This window comes from Strix aluco, chromosome 18, assembly GCF_031877795.1.
Source record: "Strix aluco isolate bStrAlu1 chromosome 18, bStrAlu1.hap1, whole genome shotgun sequence".
Classification (NCBI taxonomy): domain Eukaryota; kingdom Metazoa; phylum Chordata; class Aves; order Strigiformes; family Strigidae; genus Strix; species Strix aluco.
Window position 1 is genome coordinate 8,323,156 of NC_133948.1, and position 24,908 is coordinate 8,348,063.

A 24,908-nucleotide genomic window follows, 5' to 3' on the forward strand; every position below is an offset into this window, starting at 1 on the left:
AGTTAGGAAGGAGCCTTCAGTTGCCCTGATTTAAGTCTTGTTTGTTTTACGTGAGCAGCATTGCTGAAACATGCAGCGTCAATGCCAAGCTACATGCTCTTCCAGCAAGCCCTTTTTCTTCCAAGGCTCCCGACCTCGAGCACAGGCACTACCTGAGTCTGAACCTGGAGGCGAGTTGGTTGCCACAGCAGGAATATTCATGTGATCTCTGTCAGTCAACCCAGTGGTTCTTGTTTCTATATCTTCTTTCATCTCTTACATGGGACTGTGTAGAGCAGGCTTCAGTGGTGGAGAATGAAGGGCTGTGGGGAATATATTGGTGTGAGTGACCATAAAGCATATCAGGAGGTAAGTGCTCAGATGTTTCCCGTAGGATCATGGGGTTCTGTGGGTGTCCAGCCTTCCTGCAGCATGGCTCTTCGAAAGTTGCTTGCAACCTGGACCTCCTTCAAATTTAGAAAAGGTCCAGGCTCCATCTGCATGCAGGTCCCATGGCACAAACCTGTTACTTTGAGAAATAAACTACTTGCATGCAGAAATATGGCACTTACCAGTTAGATCCTTGCTGTAAGTTGAACTGCTGGCCTTCTCCAGCTAGATGTTACTGTTCTGATCCCTCAGTCCAGTGCCTTTGAGGACCGTGTAGAAGTGCTATCGAGAAAAATCAACAAAGAACAATAAAAATCCTACTAAAAACATCAACTTGAGTGCACAAGGTTTTAGCTGTTTAGTACTCTGTTCTGAGCATCTTTAGCAATTTCAGTGACAAGGGCTGTTTCTTATCCAATTAAAATAATTTATCTTCACATCTGGAGCAAAAAGGAATTGATCTATCTTGTTATTTGTCATCACAAAAGACTGTTTTAGAAGATAAATAGTCAGAGATATAAAAATAGCAAAAATCAGAGTGAAAGATAAACTGAACTTAAAAATACAGTTAGCACTAGTATGCTATTCCTGCCCCTTGGGAAGAGAGGCTGCTGTATGATGCATCATGTTGGTGTTATATAGCAGCAAGGAGTGATATTGATGAATTCTGAAGGAAGAGCTGGCCAGGAAAGGAGGGAAATAATCCTTGTGGCTATGAAACAAGCTTGAAATCCTCAGGGATTTGTAGCGGAAGCCTTTTTCCTCAAAGGAGCTGTAGCGCTAGTGTCCCAGGTTTCAGTGTGCTGGCAATGGTTGACTTTGGCAGTCAGGAGTTTTTCCTCTAATTGTCTGTGAGAAGCCTTTGATTGTTCTGCCTGCGCTCGTGGGTGGGAAGGCAGCTTTATTTAAGGAGGAATAAATATTTATTCTCTTAGAGCGCTTGCCACAGCTGCTGCTTTGCAAGAAGATGGTGGTTTCAGTTAGAAGCGAGTCATGCAAACTCTCGGCTTTTATGAATTTGCACCTGCTGAGCTGTGGTTTGGGTCTGAATGAATCTAAAATCTCAGAGGCAAAGTTCACCAAAGTGGTAAGTTTTGACTGTCTAAACCCGGTGAATTGTTCATTCCTTTCTCCCAGTACCATGAAATTACCACCTAAATCGCCTGCCTGCATTCTGAGTGGATTTCTTAGTAAATTTGGCAGACTTGTCAGGTGCGCAGCAATTATTTGACCTGTTTTCAGGTTTGATTTCAGAGGAATTGTGGAGCTAAGTCTTGTTATCTGTAATATCTGTTAATTTAGACACAGGGGGTTTTGGTGCCTAATTCAAATAATTTATTGTATTGACAGGGTGATTTCTGTTTCTTTCTATTTACAGCTAGAAATAGTAGTTTTGAACTACATGAAATGCCTCTGTTTGGTGTAGAGAGCTGTTATCTGTGAAACCTACTTACCGTTAAATGTCATATTAAGCGTTAGAGTGCATGCAGTGCTTGGTAAAATGGTGGACTTGAGTCAAATGAGGATTGTGCAGGAAGTATTTACATTATACATATGCTCTTAATGGCATTTGGTTCCTTAGTTACTGGGTATTTGTTGGCTGTGATCGCTGCCTGTATTGGCACTTAATGCTGTTGATGACTTCTGGATCCAGAAATTCATGAAGTGTCATTTTAGGAGTTGTAGGAATAGAGAAATGTACTGTAGACAAAGTATGAGTTCAAATGCCATGAATGAAGGATTTCTGTAATTGGTTTGCTTCAGAAGAGGGGAATTTAAGTGTCTTTTTAATAGCTACTTTTTAATCCACTGCAGTTTCTTTCTGCCTCTCCGTGCATGCTTCCCAGAAGGTTTTTTGATTCTAACATAGAAATTAAAGATTCGTTACCTCTTCCAGGTAGTGAATGTGAATCAAAAAAGTGAGATTAAAAAAAGGTGATTAAAAAAAGGGAAAAGCCCCATATCATAATAATATCATGCTTATTTCTAAGTAATATTTGGTGCGTTCAGAAGGAAGAGCGACAATAATGTTTTCAGAGAGATTTGGTACTCAGTTCAGAGCCAGGATACAGTTGTAATGGAGAGGCTTACACTGGGCTGCTGGAAAAAGACACCTGCTGATGAAAGCCTCTCCAGCATGGTGTCCTGGGACCACACATGCCTCTTCCTCTTCCCTTGTGGGAACTTTCTGAATAGTCCGTGTTGGTGCATGCAAGATAGATGAGTCATGTCCGCCTTGAAAAGGGAAAAACACAGCAGCTGGCAGTGCCCAAGGGGCAATCCCAGCCTCATGTTCCATTTCTTGTCTCTCCCAGCAAAGAGCAGAGCTTTAGCAGCTTAGTGCCCGCAATTGTGGGTTAATTGGGTGTGTGCTTGGGTGGGTGGCCTTGCATCAGCGAAGAGGAAAGCAGAGGTGATGGAGAGGAATGGCTTTGTACAAACTGCATCAAAGGCTGCTGGTGTTTCTATACCGTAACAGAATTTGGTTTCTTAATGCACACTGGAGTTTCCTGGAAAAGGTACAGGGAGTGCTTTTAGTCGCAACACAGGCATCAAAGTGGAGATCTGCACCTGGTGATGGGAACATGCACAATTGAAAGGTTTTTTAAAAAAATGGATTTGTTTCCTGTGGTCTTCTCATCTGGAAAAGAAGCACATTGCTTTCTTAACATCTTAGTGAAAGGGGATATATTTCAAGGGTTTGATCCATTCGTTCAGAGTACCTGTTTAGTTGACAAATCAAAGGAAACCCAGCTGAGAGAACTGCCTTGCAATCTCAGCATGGATCTGACGTGTGAAGCGAGATCTGTAAAATGACTCTTCTTGTTAATCTGTCTCATTAGCAAGATGGGGGGCTGTACGTGATGCATAGTGTTCCCTTTCTGTTGTTCCCCATGTTGGTGATCTCTAAATATGAGAAACAAAATACCCTCTGCATAAAGAGTCCCTGAAGGCAGTTGTTCCACTTGTGTTTCTCTTCTTTGGACCTTACTCCCACATTTCTGCACGGAAAAACAATTGTTTGTCTGTTTGTAGAAAGTAACAGATCACAAAGCCACACTTTTTGTTCTTTTGTCACTATTTCAGCATGGGATTCCTCCACAGAGTAAGTTTAATGTTTTAAAAATCCTAAAAGCTGAAGCAGGACACAGTGCTGTCTCTGCCCCTTGCCAGGAAAGTGAGGGCAGCCTGCCCCTTCGGGCTGTGCACTGGCTGAGGTCAAACTCGCTTGTCTCTTCCAGTGCTTTTCTTCTTTCCAGTTTCTGGTTAAATGAGGCCATCCTGATAAAGGAATGCCATGTACTCTTGGTGTATCTGGTTGGTTTGTTTTTTAAAAAGTCTGTTGAATTTTTTCATATTTCACTAGTACTTTTAAAAGGAAAAGAAAAATACCTACAGTGGTCTTCATTATTTTGGTCCTGATTCTTTTCAAAGAGGTTTTTCTAGTAAGAAGTCCTGCTGTGTACAGAGAGTTTAATAGTGTTTGGTTATTAAAAATAAACTTTAAGAGGAAGTTAAATTTTAGGAATTTCCTCTTATGGTGAAATAACAGGTTTTGCTTGTGATAGAGCGTTACAATTACCAGTGCTTTGCCGCTCCTCCTCAGGACATGTACATTGGTCTGCAGCAAAACGTGCAGATGGGGAGGCAGAGGAAAGGGAGACTGAAATGTTTGGTTACTTTGTTTGACGTTGAGACAGTGAGATAGATCTGGAAGTCTATGATGAAGATCTTTTTGGTTTGGACATTCAAAAATGAGCAGAACAGAGGTGTTGCAAAATGCACCGCAGGTCTCTGACTAACCTGCACTACTTTTATTTGCAGACACAATGCCCTGTCTCTGTCCACATTTCTGACGCTCTTTCTCCCTCATGTCCTCCCATTGCCCTAAGTTAATTCCTGCTGGTCTGGTCCTAGCTCTGCTCCCTGGCTTCTTCTTTCTCAAACATCCTGCCCTTTGAGAAATGAAGTGTCTGATGAACATTATGAACACATCGATGTGCCATCAACTAATCTGGATGAAGCCCTGTCATCCAAACAGTGTCAGTAGAATGGGAATTTGTGAGAGTGCCCTGGAGTTGTCACATGCGTAGGAAGCCTCATGTTTTGGAGGAATGGTGGTCATTTACCAGAAGAATCCTGGAAAGTAAAATGAAGAAAGCAGCAAATATAACACTTAAGTTTAAGCATGCTTGAGTGTGAAACCAATTAAACTTAAGTTGGTTTCTAAGCATAACCTGAGCCACAAAGTGTTTCTGGAGCACCGTTTTATCTATTGATATCTGTATTTGTGAGCATCCCCTGCTTAGTGACCTTGCCTGGCTGTAGGGCCTTGTTTGCTGTTGAATGTGAAGTGCTGATTGAGAACCAGTCCAGCTGGTGACTTGGTCTCTTTCTGGTTGAACTGGTATTTGCAAACATTCAAGGATTAGCAGGGTTGTGATTTCCAGAGTGTTTCCCCCCAGAGGGGAAAGCTGCAGCCTTGGATCTATAGCACATTCGTGGAGTGCTTAAGCACACCTTCTGGGGCAGGATCCTTGCTGTCAGGGCACATTTAAAACAAGATGCTTAAACGTTTCTGAAGCTGCTGATTATTGAACAGAAACCTGAGCTCAAGAAAGCTATTAGTATGCTATACTAGACTTGTTCTCTCGCTTAATGTGAATAACTTTATTTAAAATTGATGCTGGTAAGAACTGGGAAAAGCTTTCTGAGAGAGGTTTTTTCTTGCTGTTAGAATAACCTCATTTCAGGCTCCACGGTGAGACTCTGTGGCAGCTCCTCTTCGTTGGAAGGTTGCCCCAGGTGACTTACGGTTCATGCACTCTTGTAAGTGCTGTTAATTTGTGAGGTTTCAGTGGTTAGACTGAGCTGCTAAGTGGGCTCTGAGCAGATAATGAGGTCAAGCAGGGAAGAGACAGAAGAGTCCTGCAGGTTCCCACTTGGCATTTGCACCCAGGTTGCGCGTTTTATGGAGATTTTGTCCTAAAAGCAAAGTTCCTGTAAAGTCATCATTTTGCAGAGGTGATTTGCAATACTTGTTCAAACCTGAAAACAAACCTAGTTGTCATGCTCAGTGCAATACCGCTGTTGAGATCACTGCTGTCATGCTGAAATGCAAATTTGCTGGTGTTGGTTTTGGATCATTTTGTGCTGCATTAGAATGAAGAAGCTACTCAAATGCTGATCCTTCTTCTCTGAGGGGTTTTACAAGATAAGTTGCACCATTAGTAAATTGAAATAGCATTGTGGAATAGCACTGCTTAGAACGTTTTATAAAGAAAGGAGATTAATGAAGCATAGGAGGGTGCAAAACTAGATGTAGAAGAAACATTATTGTCATTTATTTGGTCTCAAATACAATACTTGGAGCAGTTTGCAAACAATTGTCTCCTATATTTTACCCTAACCAGCTCCCTGACTTTGATTTTATAATAATCTTCATATTATAATTATACCACAGAAGTCCTAGGTTACACAAGGAATTTTATATCATTTCTGGGATTTCCTATATCCATTATATTCACTCTGAAAGTTTCAAATACAGTCATTCAGCATATTGTAAGAAAGGAGGTAGCTATGAGTATCTCCTGAGAGGCCCTCTTTTTGCGTCTTGATATGGGTGCATGACCCTACGCTCTTCAGAGTTGACAGGAGTGGAGCCTTCAGTGGATGTTAAGTCAAACCAAGAGTTTAAGGAAAGTCCCTCTGTTTCTGGCAGCACGCCAGCACTCCTATCGATTGAAGCTTTTCATGTAATGCTGAATTCTTGCAGAAGTTACTCTACTGTTTAACTTTCAGGTGGTAATTTTAGTGTGACTGCTGATAAAGTTAAACGCTAATGGAGGATCAAGATCATCTTTAAATCTGCTCCCTGCAGGTCCGGATACAAACAGAGTATCCTGCAAGAGGGAACTTGCAGCACTGGCTCTGGTGTACAGGCAGCTGCTCATTCATAGATGAATAGACGTTACTTGAAGAAACTAGGTCTTGAAAGAATCTCTCTTTATTTCTGAAGGCATGATATGATTTTAAACAGCTGTCTTATTGACCCAAGTGAGTAAAACTTCTGTCTTTTTTTAATAGACCGATGAGAACATGCCTATTCAGTAATACTGCAGATGGCAAATGTTTCTGTACTATGCAAAGGCTGTTGGGCGAAGGTGACCGTGGTAGTCATAAGATGTTTTCTGTAGTAGCATTCTGTGGTTTCAAAATACACTTTTACGCTCCCTTGACACTTACTTTTTCAGTGCTTAGGGTTTCATTAACATTGTAGTGATATCTTCGGTTAGATTTAATTTGCATACAGCATACTTGCTTAAAAAGGGGTACGTGGCTGAGTCTTTTGTTGCTTTTTGGCTGATGGGTCTGTCCTCCTGAGTTACACAGAACAACGCTACCCTCAGCTGCAGCTCAGTAAAGAGAGTAATTCAACTTTGTGCTGTTTCACTTTCCATTAACTTCTTTCAGAGGGAGGGATTTGCATTGTGTCAACCTCCTGTTCTGTAAGTGCAAATACACACATAATAAATGGATCACATTGTGACTGTGGGTCTTGCCCAAGAATATGCTGGATGATGGTATAATTTGGATTTTTAATACATGAATGAGTCCATACTGGGAGACAGGGCCATGGTAGTTAGCATGCCTGCATGTGGGAGCTGAGTGGGGTACAGGGAGGCTGTGGATGTTTTGAAAGTGAAAAGAAGTTGCTCAGGTTTGGTGTGATTAAAAACAGTTGACTGTTGGAGCAATTGAAGGGAAGGATGCTTGAGGTAGCAGGGAGCTTTGCAGCAGCCTTGCAATGGCAGGGGAGGTAAATGACATTGACGTTGCTATAGCGAAGGATGCGCAGCGCAGTCCTGGACAAGTGCTTCACCTGTGTGGAAAGAAAAGAGAGAAAATTAGTACAGTGAAGCAGAAAATGTTCTAAAAACAGTGGTTATGGGAACACGATGGCAGTCTTAAGTTGAAAACAGTACTCTGCTTGTGGCCTGGTGCCAGAGTTCAGTGGCAAGGTGGGATGCAGAAAATGGGAAAAACATTATTTTAGCAGTGGTGAGCTTGAAACAGTTGCAAGGGACAAAGATTGAGGCATCCATCTGTGCATGGTCTCCGTTGAAACGTTAGCTGAATTTTGCATGCAGGTGAAGTTATCCAGAAACTCAAGTGAAGAATACTAAAGGGGTTAAAGAACAGCTTTGGGCTGTTAGCAGTGTCTCAGCAGCGCGTGGTACTCTGAGCTAGCTCTGGAGTCATCCTTTTGGGTTTACAGGGCACACAGGTTTGCAGAGGCACAACTCTGCTCTCTTGCTTACCCAGCCAAGGCAGGAATGTGTCTCTTGACCACAAGTGGTGGTTCAGGTGCCCCACTGAGTTCTGCGAGGAATGCAGCTCTCTTCACCCCCTCTGGGCTGAGCTTGGAGAGCAGCTCATCACATGAACCACTGTCCTTAGGTCTGGGGAGCTGGGCATGTAAGAAAGTTTGTACTCTGCTTTGCTCAGGAGCTTGCTTAAATAAAGTGGGAAAAGTTGTTTAAAAAAAAATTATAAATAAAGAAATATCTATATAAAAAATAATTCATCCACCCTGCAAAACCCTTTACTGTCAGTGTTATTTATAGGTAGCGTATCAGAATCCCCCTTAAGAGGTGGGAACTGATGACACTAAGCAAATTGCAGCCCATTGCAGAGGTTTTTTTTATTTACATTGAACTACTGATGCCTAGAAAATAGAGGAGGAAGCTTAACTATTGCCAGCTGAAGTCATAGTGCTTGTTAATACCAGGTTTTGGATGTTAAAACATATATTGCCAAAGTAAAAATGTGGCAACCTTGTTCTGTTTGCCTTGTTTGTTGGCTGTTGCCAAATGTTAGTCATAGGCTACTACAGCAGTAAACTCATTTTCTGAGTTCCTTCTTTCTGAAAGTATAACCACTTTCTACAACCTTCATAAGTTTTAATTAAAAGGAGCATGTAATGATTTTGGGATTGAATCCAATTTCATATGCTGTTTAAATCAAGAAATAAAATTATTTCCATCAGGCTTTTAGTTCAAGGTTTGTAACTGCTGGATCATTTCCTTTTTCATCAGTTTTTGAGTTTTAAAATGGCTTATGAACTTTAGTGAAATCATTTAGAAATGGATTTCATGCAGAATAGTTAATAAATGAATAGCACAGCGATGTAGTGAAATGAGTCTTGTTTGCATCTCAAGCAGCACAAATTTAAATAAAATGCAGGGCTTTGCATAACAGCATTTGTTTTTAATGTCAGCAGTGTTTTTCAAGCCACCTCCAATATCCTTCATTTTTCACAGGGATATCTTTGGCAGCAAGGAGGATTTTCAGGGGCTGATTTGAGGTACATAATTGGAGCCGTAAGACTACACACACAAAGTGTCACTTAATGGATGAGGCTCATTTAATTGTAGGCTGCTCAGAAATAACCTGAGAAACACTTCACTGGTAGCTAATGCAGAGGTGTAATTAGACTTCTACATAAGTGTAATTAGGCTGATTGCATAGAAAGAAAGAGAGTTCATAAGGTTTTTTAAATGTGTGCAGAGTAATTTTGTCTCAACTGTCTTCTGCCTAAGCTTCTGCTGTATTTGTGTTGGACTTAAATAAATAAGTACATTGCTCTTTAGCTAGCAGTTACCTATAATCTTCTGTCCTTCCACAGTGGGGTTTTTTTGTTGTTTGTTTTTAAGTAAAGCTGGATCACAGCTGTGCCCAAGCCAGGTTTTTCTATGGGAATTTGCCTGGTGCAGGCATGTGTGTGATTTTTTTTTTTTTTTTTTTTTCCTTTCTTTCCCTACTGTTCAGTAACTTTTAAGTTGGCTGACTTAAACCAGGTGGGAAAAGTCCGATAGACCTCTTAAAAATGAAAGGTAAATAAGTGTCTGAGGAATGGAGAGAGATCCTATATTTGCTCCCCATAAGAAACCCTACACGTAGGAAAGAGACTGCAGCAGAGGTTCACTGACGTGTTCAAGGGGGGAGAGACATCTGAGCTGCAGCTTCAGCTTTCCCAACGAAGAGCAGCTTCAGCTGGAGCTCATGCCACCAGGGTAAGTTACTCTGCAACAGATGATTAAGGAGCAGGACACTGGTCCATATGGAAGTCAGCTTGGTTAGATCTGGGGCTCAGCGCAAAACCTGAATATAGGTGAAGGAGGAGTTCCTGTCAGCTTCTCTTATATCCACGTATGTTGCAAATTCCAGCTCGGTTACCCTGTAGCTATTTCCTAACCTGAAACCAGTCACTGCGGGCACTGAAACTGCAGCTGAATGTGATTCCACTCAGGCCTACACACAAACCAGGAGGAATTCTTAGATCAGAATAAAGCGGTGTGTGATGCCACCAAGCTCCCCGCCGTGGCTGCCTCACTGAGGACAAATCATTTGCCTCAGTGCATCACCACTAGTCTTTGATTTTGCTTTTGTGGGGAATACAAAGAAAATGAGTGAAAAATTAGTACTTCCAGATCTTTTTTTGAGACTTTTTCATAGTACTATTTTGCCGTCTATATTTATTGAAGAACGTGCTGTCCAGCTAAATTGAGTAGATCATTCCCTTACTAGTTATTTATCCAGTATGCCTCATGGAAGCCTAAACTAATGCAGTCCCTAACTGGCTAATAGTATAGATTCAGAGAATGTGAATTTGTTCCTTATTTTCTTCTCGTAACACTTAAATACATTTGTAACAATATTTATTCTAATATCCTCTAAATAGCAAATACAGGATGTAGAAAAAAACTATTTCCTTTGGTTTTTCTTTCAAATTGTTGAAATAACCATAAATACTGCTTGTGTGTGTATATATATGTGTATATGTATATACATACATGTCTGACTTTTAAAATATGTATTTAAATGTTCTTGGAACTATCCGTGTGTTTTCATCTTGTATGGTCCTGGTATAGAAGTGCATCAGTATAGGGAGGCAAATGTAAAATATCAATCCAGTTACCCCTGCAATGCTGACAGTTCATTCTTTGCTGTCAGAAGATCACCTTTTGGCAAGCTGTAGAATGGGAGAGCAGTTTTTTAAAAGATTAGCACTTGTATGGAAATCTCTGTATTTGCTTTGAAATGCTTCCTACATTAATAATTTTCCTGCAGTTATCATCTTTAGACGGAGTTGTTCCCTGGAAGTAGATTGCTGTACATATTCCATACAGCACTGAGATAAGATAGCTTCTGGTTTTACCAGCCTTTTTTTTGAGAAATGCTGTCTAGGATTTTTCTACATTTGTCTAAGTGCTGGTAAAGAAAAGGAGAATGTTTGCAGTAATCAATAGTTGTTGCAAGTTGTGAGCATATAGAAACCCAGAGGAAATGTAGCTCTGAATTAGGAGCATAAAATACAGGACTATTTCAATCAGTATCTAACAAGGGAAACGATTGCTACTAAAACAAGCGAATGTGCTGCACAGGTGAGAGTCACTGAGGGGATGCTGTGGGTTTCTTTATATCAGTATGAATCAAAAAGTGAAAAGCCTTTTGACTGTATTGCAAGTTCTCTGGATTCAGCATAACTGATGAACAGAGATAAACTGGCAATGTTGAGTGCTTATGAGCTGATGTTTTAATGCAAGAAACCCACATTCTAATCAAACATGCAGGCTGTGTTCCTGCTTCTGCTCCCAGTGTCCCAGTGCCTGGCTGGCCCAGATCCCCTCTTTGGACTAAGGGGCACAACTCTTCTTAATCTTCACTTTGGAGAGGATGAACTAGAGACAGATTAACTAGTAGCTTTCTATGTCCACTGTGGATCAGTTCATCCATACTTCCAAGTTATTTACTTTCCTACTGTGAACAAAGTTAAGGGAAGTTCCAGCATCGTTTTGCCGGGTGCATTCTTACATAGGTAAACAACTTACGTGAAAAATTAGTCTTCCAAAGAAGTACCTTAAGTTTGCTAATTTATATTTCCACACTAGAGTATCTCTGAATGCTTTTGTGGAGTAAAGCCCAACATATGGCTTATAGCTGATTATAAAATACAGACACTTCTGTGTAGGTATCTGGCTCCATTCTTTTGCTTGCTTGGTAATGACCATAACTGTTCTGTCTGACAGCTGTGCAGTGACTGTACAAAATGAGATGGTGGATCCGGTCCAGCTCCCAGAGTGCCAGCATCTGTACTCATTGGCTCCATTTTTCTTTTGGCAGTCCTAACTGAGAAACCGATGATTAATTCAGCAGAGAGAATGAAGCTGAAGCCTGACCCTTAGAAGAGCTGCTGCTAGGTCAGCAGAGAGGCACACTGGTGTGTTGGGAAAGTTCGCGCCTTCACATCTCATACTGTATTTTTCTGTGTGTAAATATGACTTCAACATCCTAGAACATCTGTGCAAGAGCAGGGGCAGTTTCTCTCTGAAACCTTTGGATGCAGTGGTGCCTTGTGTCACAACAGAATGGCCCACAAGCTTGGGCGTCTCTCTGATGGGCTTTGTCTTTGCTGCAAAAACAGAAAGAGAGGGAAGAGTTCCCATAACTAAAGTTAGAGCACAAGGAAACCAGATTGGAAGAAGTCATGTGCAGCTTGGGGAGGGATCTGATGAAGCAGCTGGGGAGGTAGTAACAGGAGGTGTGTGGTATGGAAAGGAGGGAAGAGGAGAAGCATATCTCCTATACCCTCATCTTGTTTGTGTTGGATTATGTGCCTGTTGCTGTCTCCTGCTAGTCCAGCTTGCTCCTATATGACCCTTAATTCCCAGATTTCCCTTCTCCACTTCCATTTTTATTTACTTTCCTGGTTACCATGGGTTGTACTGAGCGATGAAAAAGCAGGACTTCGTACATGCTTTGATACTGGATAGTATTTATGCCATGTGGGCTTAAAAACCAGAGCTAGGTGTTTGTTTCACAGGCATTTGGTGAATATTTATTTTCGGTCCTGAATTGGTCACATGTCTTAAGGATTTGGTCAGGAATCTTCTGCTTAACTTTGGTGGTTTTCAGAGGACTTTTGGCTCCCAGTTGTTTCTTCATCAAAGATAATGGGAAGGAACGTAGAAAAGTGCTGTCCTGAGCTGCTCTAACAGGCTGGTACTTACGGCTGTTCAGCTACCTTTAGCTGAGGCTCTTAGGCTAAATGTAGCTTGTTCTGTAGGTTTCTTAAGTGGTAGCATTTATTATCTGCCAGGTGCTAGTAAGTTGTGTGATTACAACTGCTTGTTTGTCTTTGCCCTCTAGCTCAGATAGCTCTTCTAGGCCTTGGTAAGTGAAGAAACACCATCTGGCTGCTGCTGCAGGATGCTGGGAGATTTCCGTCTTTCAAATCTTTCGAGCTGGAGTCTTTTTTTTTTTACTTTTTAGAAAGCCTAAGGACTCTTCCAGCTCTGTTTTCCCCTTATTTCTTTCTGAGCTGGAGAATGTCTCTTACCCTCTTACTTACAGCCACTTGCTCCAGGCATGCGTTGTCAGAGAGTGTTAAGAGCAGACATAGCTTTTCAGGGTTACTGCCTCCCTGGTCTCCTGGTAATTCAGAGATTATCCTGGTGGTAGCACATTGAAATGTCTGACAGAGAATTGTTTTTCTGAAACAGATGCAGATGTTACGAGGCTGATCAAAGGTGAGGGGGGTTCTGTATTTCCCCAACGTACAGAGCACATAGGTCTGTTTTCAAGAGGAAAAGCCCCTCTTCAATGAGGTGTGTGTGTCAAATGAAAAGTTGCGTAATAGCAACTCAAACCTGACCAGGTTTTTGGGTTTAAATTAATATTTATACCAAGAGGGAGAGAGAGAAATAGATATAATTGCTATTACTATGCAGAGCTAAAGGTAGCAGTGAATGAGCTGGGGGAGCAGCAATATTTGAGCAGGTCGATTCGCATCTCTCTGCCTGCTCTGCAGCTGCATTAAAGATGTTTTTTATAAAATATCTATTCTCAGTCTAACGAGTTAATGTATCCATCCCTCCATATATCTAAAGCTGCCGTAATGATAGGCAGTGTAACTTCATGAAGCAGATGTAATAACATAAACGGGAAAATTGCTCAGGACATAGGGGTTAAGGGTGAGCTCTGTGGGTGGGAAATGTTTGTGCTCTTCGCTGTGCCTTTGTATAATGGTGGCTGCAAACCGCCTTCATGAGTTGTTTTTCCCCATCCACCCTCCAGTGGGGAAAACAGGATATTATTTTCCCTTGAGAAATACCAAGTGTTTGAAGCCTCACCCATCTCCTTGTGTTAGAGGCTTTTGGTGGCACAGTTTGTGGAGGAACTGGATGATGAGCTTCCAAGAACATGCTTGAAATACAGCTCGTGCAGTCCTGAGCGGAAAGTATCTCTGGCTCTGCTTTCAGGCTCCTGTGGTGTGAGGATTAAAGCTGGCTTGGAGAATGACAAATCTGTTTTGTTGCAGCTTCTGAGATTTCAAAGTTTGTTTTGGTTCAATGTTGCAACAAAAGAAAAAGCTTTTGAATGTTGTTTGCAACATAAGCTTGTGTTGAAACACCTCATTTTGGACAGCATCAGTGAGGATCAGCCAAGTAGCTATCAGTACGTAACATGGCTGAGGACAGCTCTGTGTTAGAAGCGAAGAGAATGTGCAAGTGTTCATTGTATTTTATTTGCCTGGCCTTTTCCTTTAATGTAGCAGTCTTGTTGTCAGGGAAAATAACATTCTTGCTTTGTTGGCCAAAAATAGCCACTTAACAGCCACCTCCAGAAAAGTTTGCTCCTTAATGCTATATGGGGTGTATTTATTGCATATACTTTTGGAGCAAGGTTTTATATAGGCTGAGCTGGCACTGCTGCAAAGCAGCACTCCTGCCTCTTTCCAGCTGGATTTCTTCCCAATGCCTGTTGCTCCCTGGTGGCAGAACAACTGGGGATTAGGTTCATAGTGAACTGGGGATTTTGTTCTTTTGGTTTGGGATTTTTGTGGGGGGGTGTGTGTGTGCATTTTTGGGGCCGTTTGGTTTTAGCCACACCAGTTTCCTGATGTGCACCATCACTTTTGTTGGGGTGCAGGAGCAGCAGTGACCTGGAGGAGTAAGGTTCCGCATTTCTGGCCACTGTGTTGGCTTGTGTGACATTGAAATATATGTGAAATTATGTCCCTAAGGTTGCAGCACACACCAATATTTTATACTTATTAACCTCTTGAAGTTGAGAGATTATTGGTATGAATAAATCTTGGCAGGATAGAGGATTTGGAGGAGAGGAGGATAAATTATATTTAATAAAAAAAAAAAAAATATATGTATCTCCAACCAGCAAGCCCCCAGTATGCTGCTTGGAGCTGCCTTACCCATCCGCAACAGTTTACAAGAGCTAAAACAATCACAGGCTGTGGTGTGTGATTGCAGGTTTGTGATATGAGGATTTAAGCAATACTCTTCCACTCTTTGTGGACAAAACCACCTGCAATTTAAACAGCACCTTAAAGAGTTTTTAGTTTTTGGGCAGTACAAGCTATGACAAGTCATGACTTCTTCAATTAAAATCAATAATGATGCAAGATAAATAAAAGATTTAGCAGGTGGGTGGTCTAGCTGGTAAATTGATTTTCTTTGGGTACAGGTGAACGTGCATGACAGTACCTCCATCATTAAATAATTTCTGTGATGAGACACACAATCAGCTTTATTAATGTGACTATTCTTGTAGACTTCTAACATAAATCAATGCCTGCTGGAAAGCGTCGCGTAATTGGTTAGAGATGTCAAAGCAATATATTAGAAAGCAGTTTACTAATCTTAGCCAAGTGGATTAAAAAGTGTGTTGACTGTAGAGAAGTAGTAAGAGTTTGTACTCTCCATTTCAGAGTAAAATCAAAGTTAAGTTTACACAGGTTTAACAAAAAAAAAAAAATATCTACAGGATTAACATCTTTCCTGCGTTGGTGCTACTGTAGCTTGAATGTGTGATCAAAAACAAGATTGTATTGTTTTAGTGGCACAACTGAACAAAGTTCTGGATACTTCACGTTTGCTAATTGTTTTCAACTGTGGAAAGATCACAAAGGGACTGGGATATTGTGAATCAAGCTGGTTAATATTACACTAGAAACGATAAGATATGAGACTGAAAAGTCCCTGAGTCTTTACCTTCCTTATCTCTTATCACTCTCCTTAATAGTTATAGTTTTAGATTAAATAACCTCTCATATAATAAAATAATTTACAGTTTATTGGTGCATGATAGAATTTTGCTTCCTATTGTCATTTATTGAGCTTTCAAAAACGTCAAAGGTCAGTCTTTTTTTTGTCCTTTGTGGCAAGCGCTTTTCAGTTCACAAATAAGAATGTTGCTACTTTAAAGATACTGATTTCCACTTTCCTGATCAAGGTTTATAAGAGAATAAACCAGAGGAAAGGACTTTGAATCTAACAGGTAGGATTAGAAGCCAAACACACTTTATTCAGGTTGCTGTGCCTTTCTCTGTGGCTTTAAGAGCTCATTTCTCACCTCAGTTTACTCCTCTGCAAAATGTAAAGACTCAACCATGTACTTTCCTTACTATGGCTCTAACTGCTGGTTAAACATTTTTAAAGATTTAGGGGATGGTAAGTCCTCAGTGTTAATAATTAACCTGTCTCTATAACTGTCCTGTACTGTAGCTTTCACTTCTCCAATTTTTACCTTTTTCTTTCATTGTTAATCTTTGTGACTTTCATTACTTCTTGTTCTCTCTAGTGGACAGTGCAGGGTTGTGTTAGCACAAATAATCATGGACTCTGGCGGTGTGGGAACTTCAGCCACACTATGTCTGGGCAAAATGGACTTTCTGTGGCAGTCAGTGAAAACAAACCTGGTGAATTGTGGCTGTGTGTAGCTGAACATGGGAGATATGAGGGAAATGGTTCTGGTCCTGCCCTCCTCTTTAGTTTCTCTGTTGTGTGGGTGCAGCCAGCATGTTTTGACTGCTTGATTTCGGTTTGGTGGGGTGGTGAAAGGCAGAAGTGCTTTGATTTATTATTTTTTTTCTTTTCTTATTCTTTCCCTTATTTTCCAACTTTCTTTTAGTGGGGGTGCTAGTTTTTGTTTACAAGACTGTGCTGTACTTTGGAGATCCCAAATCTGTTTTCAATCCTTGTATTACTCACAAACCACTCTCTAGTTATCTTACTGGAAAATGAAAATATACTGTGAACTCCTAATTGCTTAAAGCCTGATTCTTGCATATGGCAGATCTTCATCTGAAGGAGAAGCCCAAAGTGCTCGGTGACAATAGACTCATCCTCTGCTGGGAGATTCTGCACTGTAACACTATACATTGAAAAAGAGCCCTTCATTTTGTAACAGCATTGATTAAGTCTATCTTTCTTATCTGGCATCTACTGAGTGCAAACATCAACCCTGTTTTTCCTTCACAAGGGTCCTAGCCATTACTGAGCATCAAACCATGTTGTATCTCATGTTTTATCTGACTGCTTCTTAATGTGTAGGGAAGCCTTCCTCCTCAAATCAAACAGATGCTGCTTTAGTTTCCTTTGCAGGTTTCCGAATTCCCTCTCTGCCTGTGGAAGCCATGCCACCAGCTCAGCAGGGATTATTCTGCCTTCCCTTTTCCCCTCCTCCTGTACCTTCAGCTTAAAAAACAAGAAAAGCCAAGCCCCATGAAGGCAACAAAATGACACAGTTCTTTACTGTACAGGTTTGCCAGTGTTACATTGCATCTTTAAATTGTAGGTGTAGGTCTTTTAGGGAAGGATGTTCTCTGCTGAGATGTGTACACCATCTGGTGAGTCTCTGTCCCGATACCGGCCATTGTATGCTGCCATGCTGCACACATTAATAACGATAACAAGTGAGGCTGTTCCTCCCTCTCCCTGTGCTCATGGGCTCTTGATGGGTTATTCTCTGCTTGACCTCCTGATGCAACCGTCAGGATGTACTGATGGTGGTGGTAGGGCTTTTGACATGGGACATCTGTCTGCTACGAACTGGAGAGCAACTCATTTCATGTAAACTGCCTCACAGCTGTGCAATACCTTCCTGGAGTGGAAAGGTTTTAGGTTGCGTTGGCTGTAGCTCACGTTGAGCTGCTTCATCTGTATTCCAGTCTCCTGTTGAAGCATAGTAAACCTGTGGTACTGAAATAGCAGTTACATTACATTGACTAGTAAATAGAAATGAACTAGTTAATATTCTCCTCTTTGGGGGGGGAAAAAAAAAAAAAAAAAAAAAGATTAGTCTCTCTGTAATTAAGGTCTTAGAGACTTCCAAAGGAATAAAATACAAATTGTATTTCCAAATCCTCTACCAATTTGTGAATCATATTAGTATTGATCAAGACATGTCGTATGGTACAAAGCATTGAGTGGGGGCTTAGGGTGATGATTGTGGTGTGCGATTCTCTGAATACAAAATTTGTGTTAATGAAAACATTTCTGGAGCCTGCGGAGTTAAGATCGCGAATGAGAACAAGAGTTCTGATTCTCAGCTGTTCCAACATACAGCAGATGGTTAACTTGCCTTCTAAATCTTTGCACAAATTGGATAAATTCTCAGGACTACCCGTGATCTTTCAACCCATTTCCAGTTTTTTGAGTGCTAGTAAAAGAAATTTGCAAATCAGTTCCAGGCTGTGGAAAGGGAAGCATTTTGCGATAGTGAGAACACGTGAGTCAGAAATAAGACCTCAGATTCTGACCTGCAGCATTTTGCCTACTGCAGGTTTGTTTGCTAGAAGCTGGGAATCTTGTCCTTGAGGTGGCTGTGAAGTGAGCTGTTTAATGCTTATTCTCTTATAGTTTTGGATGAAGTGCAGCATAGAAATGCTTCGTCTTGACATTCTTCAAATTATCCCAGCAACACTATGAGAAATAATGTTATTCTAAGTTATCCTTTCTTGTAATATCAGTACTAATTTCAGTTGCTCTGAAATTTTTTGTTCCTAGTCTCTCACAGAATCTGAGTTTTGCTTCAGCATTTCTCATGCATTTTCTTTTCTTTTATTTCCTTCACAAGGAATTCAATTTGCTGCAGTAAAATAATCTTAGTACTGAAATAATAGATATATTCAAGTATGAATTACCTTGGTGGCAATAAAGGACAGGTTTTTATTGCTTGCTTATCAAGAAGGGTTTGTGTTTATGAGTTCTCTGAGTTGTAAGTGCATTACATTAGAACTAAATTTAACCTGACTTGGTAACAACAGCATACATAGGTAATCCATGAAGACAGTACAGATTTATGTGGCAAAGATTAAAAAAAAAAAAAAGGAAGAAATTGATGGTTTTTCTTAGCAAAGAAGCTGTCAATAGTATTGAAGGAATAGATGAGTAGCTCTTTTTAAAGATTTTAATGAAAAAAAACCACCCAGCTAATCAGTAGGAAAGTTCTTTTCGATTGAGACCATTCCTAGTTATCTGAGGAGGACATCAGGCTGCAGCACGGGAAGGTGGTGTGGTACCAGGAGCTGAGGTGGCAGGATTCTCCTCAGAGCACAGCTGATACCTCATGCAGCATTTTCAGCAGCCCCCAGATTTTTAGGGCTTGTTTACAAGGAGAAATGACCCGAAAGAAGTTCCTCTCTTAGCAGTTTACGTATATACAGTGTAGTAAAGTGAACTTGAAAAGGCTCCTATATCTGAAAGGAATATCACACTTATAAATTCATATCCTGCCTCAATTTGGAGTCATTTCTGTCTGTAGTCAAGCTGTAAGAATTGTGAGCAGCAGTGGCCAAGCTGCGCTTAACAAAACTCTGAGGAAGAGTGTGTGCTTGGCAGCAGAATAGTAAGAAGATGTCTTTTCAGCTTGTAAGAAAAATATTACATTGATTACCTTTGGTGATGGCACAGAGAGAAGCAAGGTTTATGCTCTCAAAACCTAGCGAATTCCATTTTTCAGGTTATTTTATAATATCTGATGAGATAAATGTGTTAGAAGGAACTTTCATATGTCGAGATTAGGAGCATGGATTGACCAGGACTGTGTAGTTTAAAGTGGTGAGTGAGTAGTTTGACTGCTTCTGTTGAATTTTTTAAAAGTCATCATTCATCTAGTCCTGTGATAGTACTGACAGCTGCTTTGTAATCTGAAAAACCTGATTTGAATAAAAAAATCAAGAGGGTCTCTTGCTTGTGTTAAGTAACTCTTCACCAGCCTGTCCCTGGAAACAGAGGAGACTGGGTAACGTAAAGTACAGCTTGCCAACTGTCAGCAGCTCAACACCTGAAATTCTTCTGATCCTTTTTGATTTAGGAATTTACTTGTATGAATGTAAATACAAACAGTTGCATTTAATTTAATGACAGTTATTCCAGAAAAAAGCATGAATAATCTCAGAAGAAACCTGCTTCTCTGTATCCATCTGGCTACCATTTATGTGGTTACTTTCCAATGCCACTGCTGTAAACTTACGGATGGAAGGTGATCTAATAATGATATCAACTGTTAAGCAACAGTTAATTAGATGATTGTTAATTAAGTTCATTTAAGTTACAGGCAGTAAGTTGGATCCAACCTGTTCTGTTTGAAGGGGCTTTTGTTACTTTGCCAGTAAGAAGGCAAGGGGCTGTGGCGTGGTACGTAACAACCGCAGAAGGAGGAATAACTCGTTTTGTGTGGACAAATGTGCCTTTTGAAGGGAGCTTTAATAACTGTATTAGTCAAACAAAAATACTTGCATTTGTGTGCTTCAGAAGTGCCCTTGTTCACGCAATCCTTTATACAAGCAACGTGAGCTAATATTTTTAGACAACTGCTGATAAAAGGTACATGTAAGGAAATCTGAATTCTTCCTAATTTATTACTCTTTTTTTGTTTTCATTTGTTAATTTGGTTAACTAAATCATCGTCTGGCAGTAACAGCAGAAATTGTCTCTGTTGATAGAATTTAAATGTGATTCCAGTGACTGTGCAAATATCCCCTGCGCAGAAGCCCGCCGTGCTCACTTGCAAAGCCTCTTGACCTTCATTTTGTTGCTGAAGTGCAGGAAGCTGCATGTGAGCAGATGCACTGGGGGGGGCTCACGCAAGGTAAACGCTGCTGTGTCAGGCTATTGATTCGTGCAGGTGGGCACGAGTGAGGGCCTCTGATGGCAAAAGCTGGGTCGATGGGATATTTGTCGGGTTCAGCAGGGTTTTGTAGGGGATTTTTTCCACATGCCTTGCTCTTGAGGTAGGATTTTGCTTCCAAGGGCAGACAAGGAGGAAGCAAGTCGACAAAGTCTGAGCAATGTAGCTTTAATTGAAGTCATACGTCTCGATGGAGCAGAGGTAAAAAGGAGGAGACCATATGGTGTAACCTTTATTTTTGTTAGGTTCTCTGATAAGCTGTTGATTTGATAAGAAATGCTACTCCATTGGCTGAGCTCACAGGGTGCAGTTGTTCTCTGATAAGCATGTGTTTACTGTCTGCCATAAATGCCTGAAGTGACAGTTTATGGCAGGTTGGATTGGATGTTTTAAATGCTGAGTGGATGTATCATAACTGTGCTTTCACAGGCGAGTTTGCTGTGCACTCAGGTTGCTTGAAGAAACGGGTTGAACTGTAACATTCATTTGTTCTTGAAGCAAACCAGTTGGACCCAGGGGTAATGCACAGTCTTTGCTAATATTATACAATAGAGACCCATTTGAATACAATATCCAGGCCCAATAACCCCTCCAAAGAAGCATGGAGGAGAAACACAAAGATGATGTGTATCTTGGTACAAACTACATGTCTTTTCAGAACTAGATGACTGTTTTCTCCTTTGTGTTAGATCTTCATGCTATCTGGATCTTGATGTGGCCTCCTTTAGATCGATATTCAAACACATCACACATCAAGATTTTCAAAGCTAGTAAATCAGTTAACTTCTGGTGCGGTTCCCTGATGCCAGAGGCCCAGTACTGTCCTAGTTGGAGGTATTCAGGAATGAAAAAATGAAATGATTAGTCTTCACACTGTAAGAGAAAGGAAGGAACTCATCACTCTTTGGCCTAGTGAAGGATAAGGGTTGCATGTTATATTTATATGTTCTGTTCCTACTTGAGCTGGGTAATTTTTCTGAAACTCAAGATATATTTTTTCTGATTAAAATCTGAAGACACTCTATTATTTCTATAACCACATTTAAGTCTTGTAATTTAAACAAATTAGTTTGCATTTCACATGTCAGACACAATGATTTATAGAGGAAAATGGGTTTTTGCATCTGTTTTGTCTCTTGATTCATTAAGTTTTGATTGAAGAAAGTTTTTGAAATAGGGTGTAAAGGAATTTTCCATCCTTAGTGAAAAGATTTCTTGGTTTTTGCAGCATCTGGTTGGGGTTTTTCTCTCCCTGTGTGCATATGCCAAGAAATCTTCAATTCCCTTTCCTGATTTTGAAAGTTCAACCTGAGGGAATTGAGCAATTTCTCTAGTTTACACCATTCACTTTCTGTTCATATGAAGACAACAGCTCTGACAAAGTCAGTTATGGCACCACAGAAGGGACGCAGTTGCAGTTTACTCCAGGAACTTTCCTCTGGTTACTCGAGTAACTTTAGTAGCTCTGGCTGCTGTTTCTGATGCACTTGTAGATGCTGGGTGTGCCCAGGGCAGTTGCACAAGAGCCGTACTCGGCTCCCCGGCCTTGTGGAAGCTGTGGAAAGCTGAGAGTAAACTCAGGTGGTTCTAAAGCTTCTCTGTCCTGTCTTATGTACATAAACATTATGTGATATAGGCAAGTTGCTGCTTGGTTTTGGAGACACAGGAATGTGTTAGTAGCTTAATATCATTTTGCTGCTCCAGCATAGGAGAGAAATAATGAGGAATTGTATCAAGGCAGTGTCTAGTGTCCAAAAGAAATTGCATCAGATCGACTGATGCTTCTGTCCAGTTGAGGTAGCTGGTTTTGTTTTGGTTTTGGATGTCACTTGCCAGCTACATTTAATATGCATAAGTGTTTTCAGATGTCACATCAATCAAAGTCTGGCCTGATATAAGAAGTCTGTTGCAGGCAAAAATGGAGAAAAAGATACTGGATTTTCTGGCCAGTGAATGATTTTGGAAGAAGAGACATTGAGCTAAAAGGCTCCTGAGCTAATCCTGCCTCGTGGTATGTGGGTGAGATTTTCAAGGTGAAAATCCCACAGGGCTACAAATAAAATATTTCTGTTGTGTTACACCCAATTACACCAGGGCCAAGGCCTCATGTTTGCTGCCTTTGATTTCCCTCTCTTTTCCCACGCAGCAGCTTGTGACAGATGTAGCCACCACTTTTAATGATGGACCTTTGTCAAACCAGGGAAAACGGCCACTTGAATTCACAGAGAAAATAATGAACCTTTTGATTAAGCAAGCCGGCATTGGTGGATGGGCTGCACACGCCAAAGGGGAGAGCTCAAAGGGCACCTGCCCGTAACAGAGGCGATGGCAGGAAGTGCACCCGGCTGTAAGAGAGAAAAATTGGCCCTGTGTTTGGAAAGAACAGAGGAAGCGAGATTAGAGGTTAAACTGGAAAGAGTGTTAAAATATTCTCAGTGTATGATGGCTGTAGCTGTGGATTTAAATTGCTGAAATTACCTTGTCAGGATGCCTTATCAGCTGCTGTTCTAGTGATTGTTTGGTTTAGATAAGAACTCGAGTGTGATAAAACCTTGATAACAGTTTAGAGATTACAGCTCTTTTGAAACTGCTGGCACTTGCTAGGGGCTCACTAAGCTGCCGAGAAGCTACGGTTGGATTTATTCCACTGCGTTTGTTTTTCCCCTCTGCCCCCCTTTTCTTCTTTTTGTTTAAGTGCTTAAGCTCTTGTTTTGGATCTTTGTTATTTTGAGACACGCAGCCTCTTCTGCGCACTTTCTGGAAACTGTGCGTGTGTGTAGAGGAGGTCACCCGTGCTGAGGAGTGGAAGTGAATGCTGAGGGGAAGAAGAAAAACAAGGTACTCTTGCTATCTGATCCTATTTAAGTGCACTGAGCTGCGCACAGAGTTTCAGAAGCTATGAAGTGGATGCAAAAGGCTCGGTTGTTCAGTGTCCTTGGTAACATTCTCCTGGTACTTCCCAAAATACAAAGTTCCTATAAAAGCCTCTTAGAATATGACAGTTCATGTAATGGGGATGTTTGTGGCAGTATATTTGTGTTGCTTATACTAGTTTTGATTGTTATGTTTTGGGTTTTGTGATTTTGTGGGTTTTTTAGATAGAGGCTAGTAGCAAACCTCCAGTTGAACTCATCCCATATGTACATACTGAATGGGACAGAAGCAGGGTTATGGAAACCAATGGGGTATTTTTGTCTGATTCTTATTGGAAGTGATTTTATATGGTATGGTAGCATGGCCTTATTTTGATTCTGCCTTTCTTCTAATACATCGTGCACTCAGCAGCTTTTGCACATTTGAAAGTGCATGCTGCTTAGTTTTTCAAAATAACGGATTTGTTTTTCATGTGAATATAATTTGAAATGAGGAAGCAGAGAAACTGTGGAACTCTGATGAGCAATAGAGAAAATACTGAAGTTGTAGGGCTATGGTTAGAAAATGGGAATTCAGAATGAATCTTCATGGTGAAAACCCTTTGTAGTGTTCTTTGCTTAGCCTTTATAGTAAAGCAGTGCATCCAGGCATTCCTTGTTTACAGATGTGTTTTTAGCCTGTCTAGCCAAAGGATAAGCTTAAAATATTATGAAATAAGCATGGGGAAGAAGTGTCTGCTGAGATAATTACATGTCTTGTGTGTTAATTGTATTTACAAAATTCTGAAATAATCTGTGAGTGGTCACAGTTAAACGTTTCTTGGTTTGGTAGGCACTAGAGCTGTTGGCATTACACCAGTTTGGTTCTCCTGCCTAAAAGCATGGCCTTTTTGAACAGTGTACAGATGACTATATGGTATTGCCAGCACAGCAGGACAGTTGTAATTCTCATACCAAGCAGCATTTGTAACATACTGATGTGTAACAAATACTACTGTTCTTATACGAGTATTAAGAGGAGTGTCTTGTTGGTAAGACTGGATCTTCACCTTGCCTTTTACAATGCTGTGCTGCTGCGTTTACCAGACGACATATTTTTGTCCTGTGGTTATAAGGGTGCGGCTCTGCCGGGAGCTGTGGCAAGCAGGGCATGGGGATTGCAACTGTTGAGCCTGGTGGGGATCTAACTGGTGAGTATTTACAAGTTGTATGTTTTTATATTGCATCTGCAAGAGTGGAGAAAAGATTATTTGGGACAATATGTGAGGAAGCCTTAACTGAGCCTTATGGTCCGGGGTAAAATATGTGCTAATATATTCATCGTTGAGCCCCCACATTGAAGGTGTTGAGAAGCTGGATGGTGCAGAGCTGGAAGGTGTTGGCTGCTAGTGCTGTTCATCAAACCAAAGAGTCTTGAGATGTCAAGGTGTTTGCAACTCTTACCTACTTCCTGTAGTGTGCTTGAATTTGTTTTTGTATTTTGTTGTGGTTTTTTGACTTGGTGTTTGTGATGAGCAGATTTTGTGTAGCTTACTGATTTTTCTTTAGTAGCAAATCCAGTGTATCCTCTGTTCCACTGTTCAGCCTGATAACATGCTAAGTGTGCTCTGTTTGGCGCAGGCACAACATGTTCTATAAAGTCCACAACAAAACTTTGGACCACATCAGTTT

The 24,908-nt window shown here is 40.8% G+C and overlaps 1 protein-coding gene across 13 annotated transcripts in view; it reads left to right on the plus strand.

The window, feature by feature from the left end:
- The window catches only part of FBRSL1 (fibrosin like 1), a 552,195-nt gene that overhangs the window by 177,805 nt on the left and 349,482 nt on the right, over positions 1–24,908 (plus strand). The gene's annotated exons all lie outside the window — the stretch shown is intronic.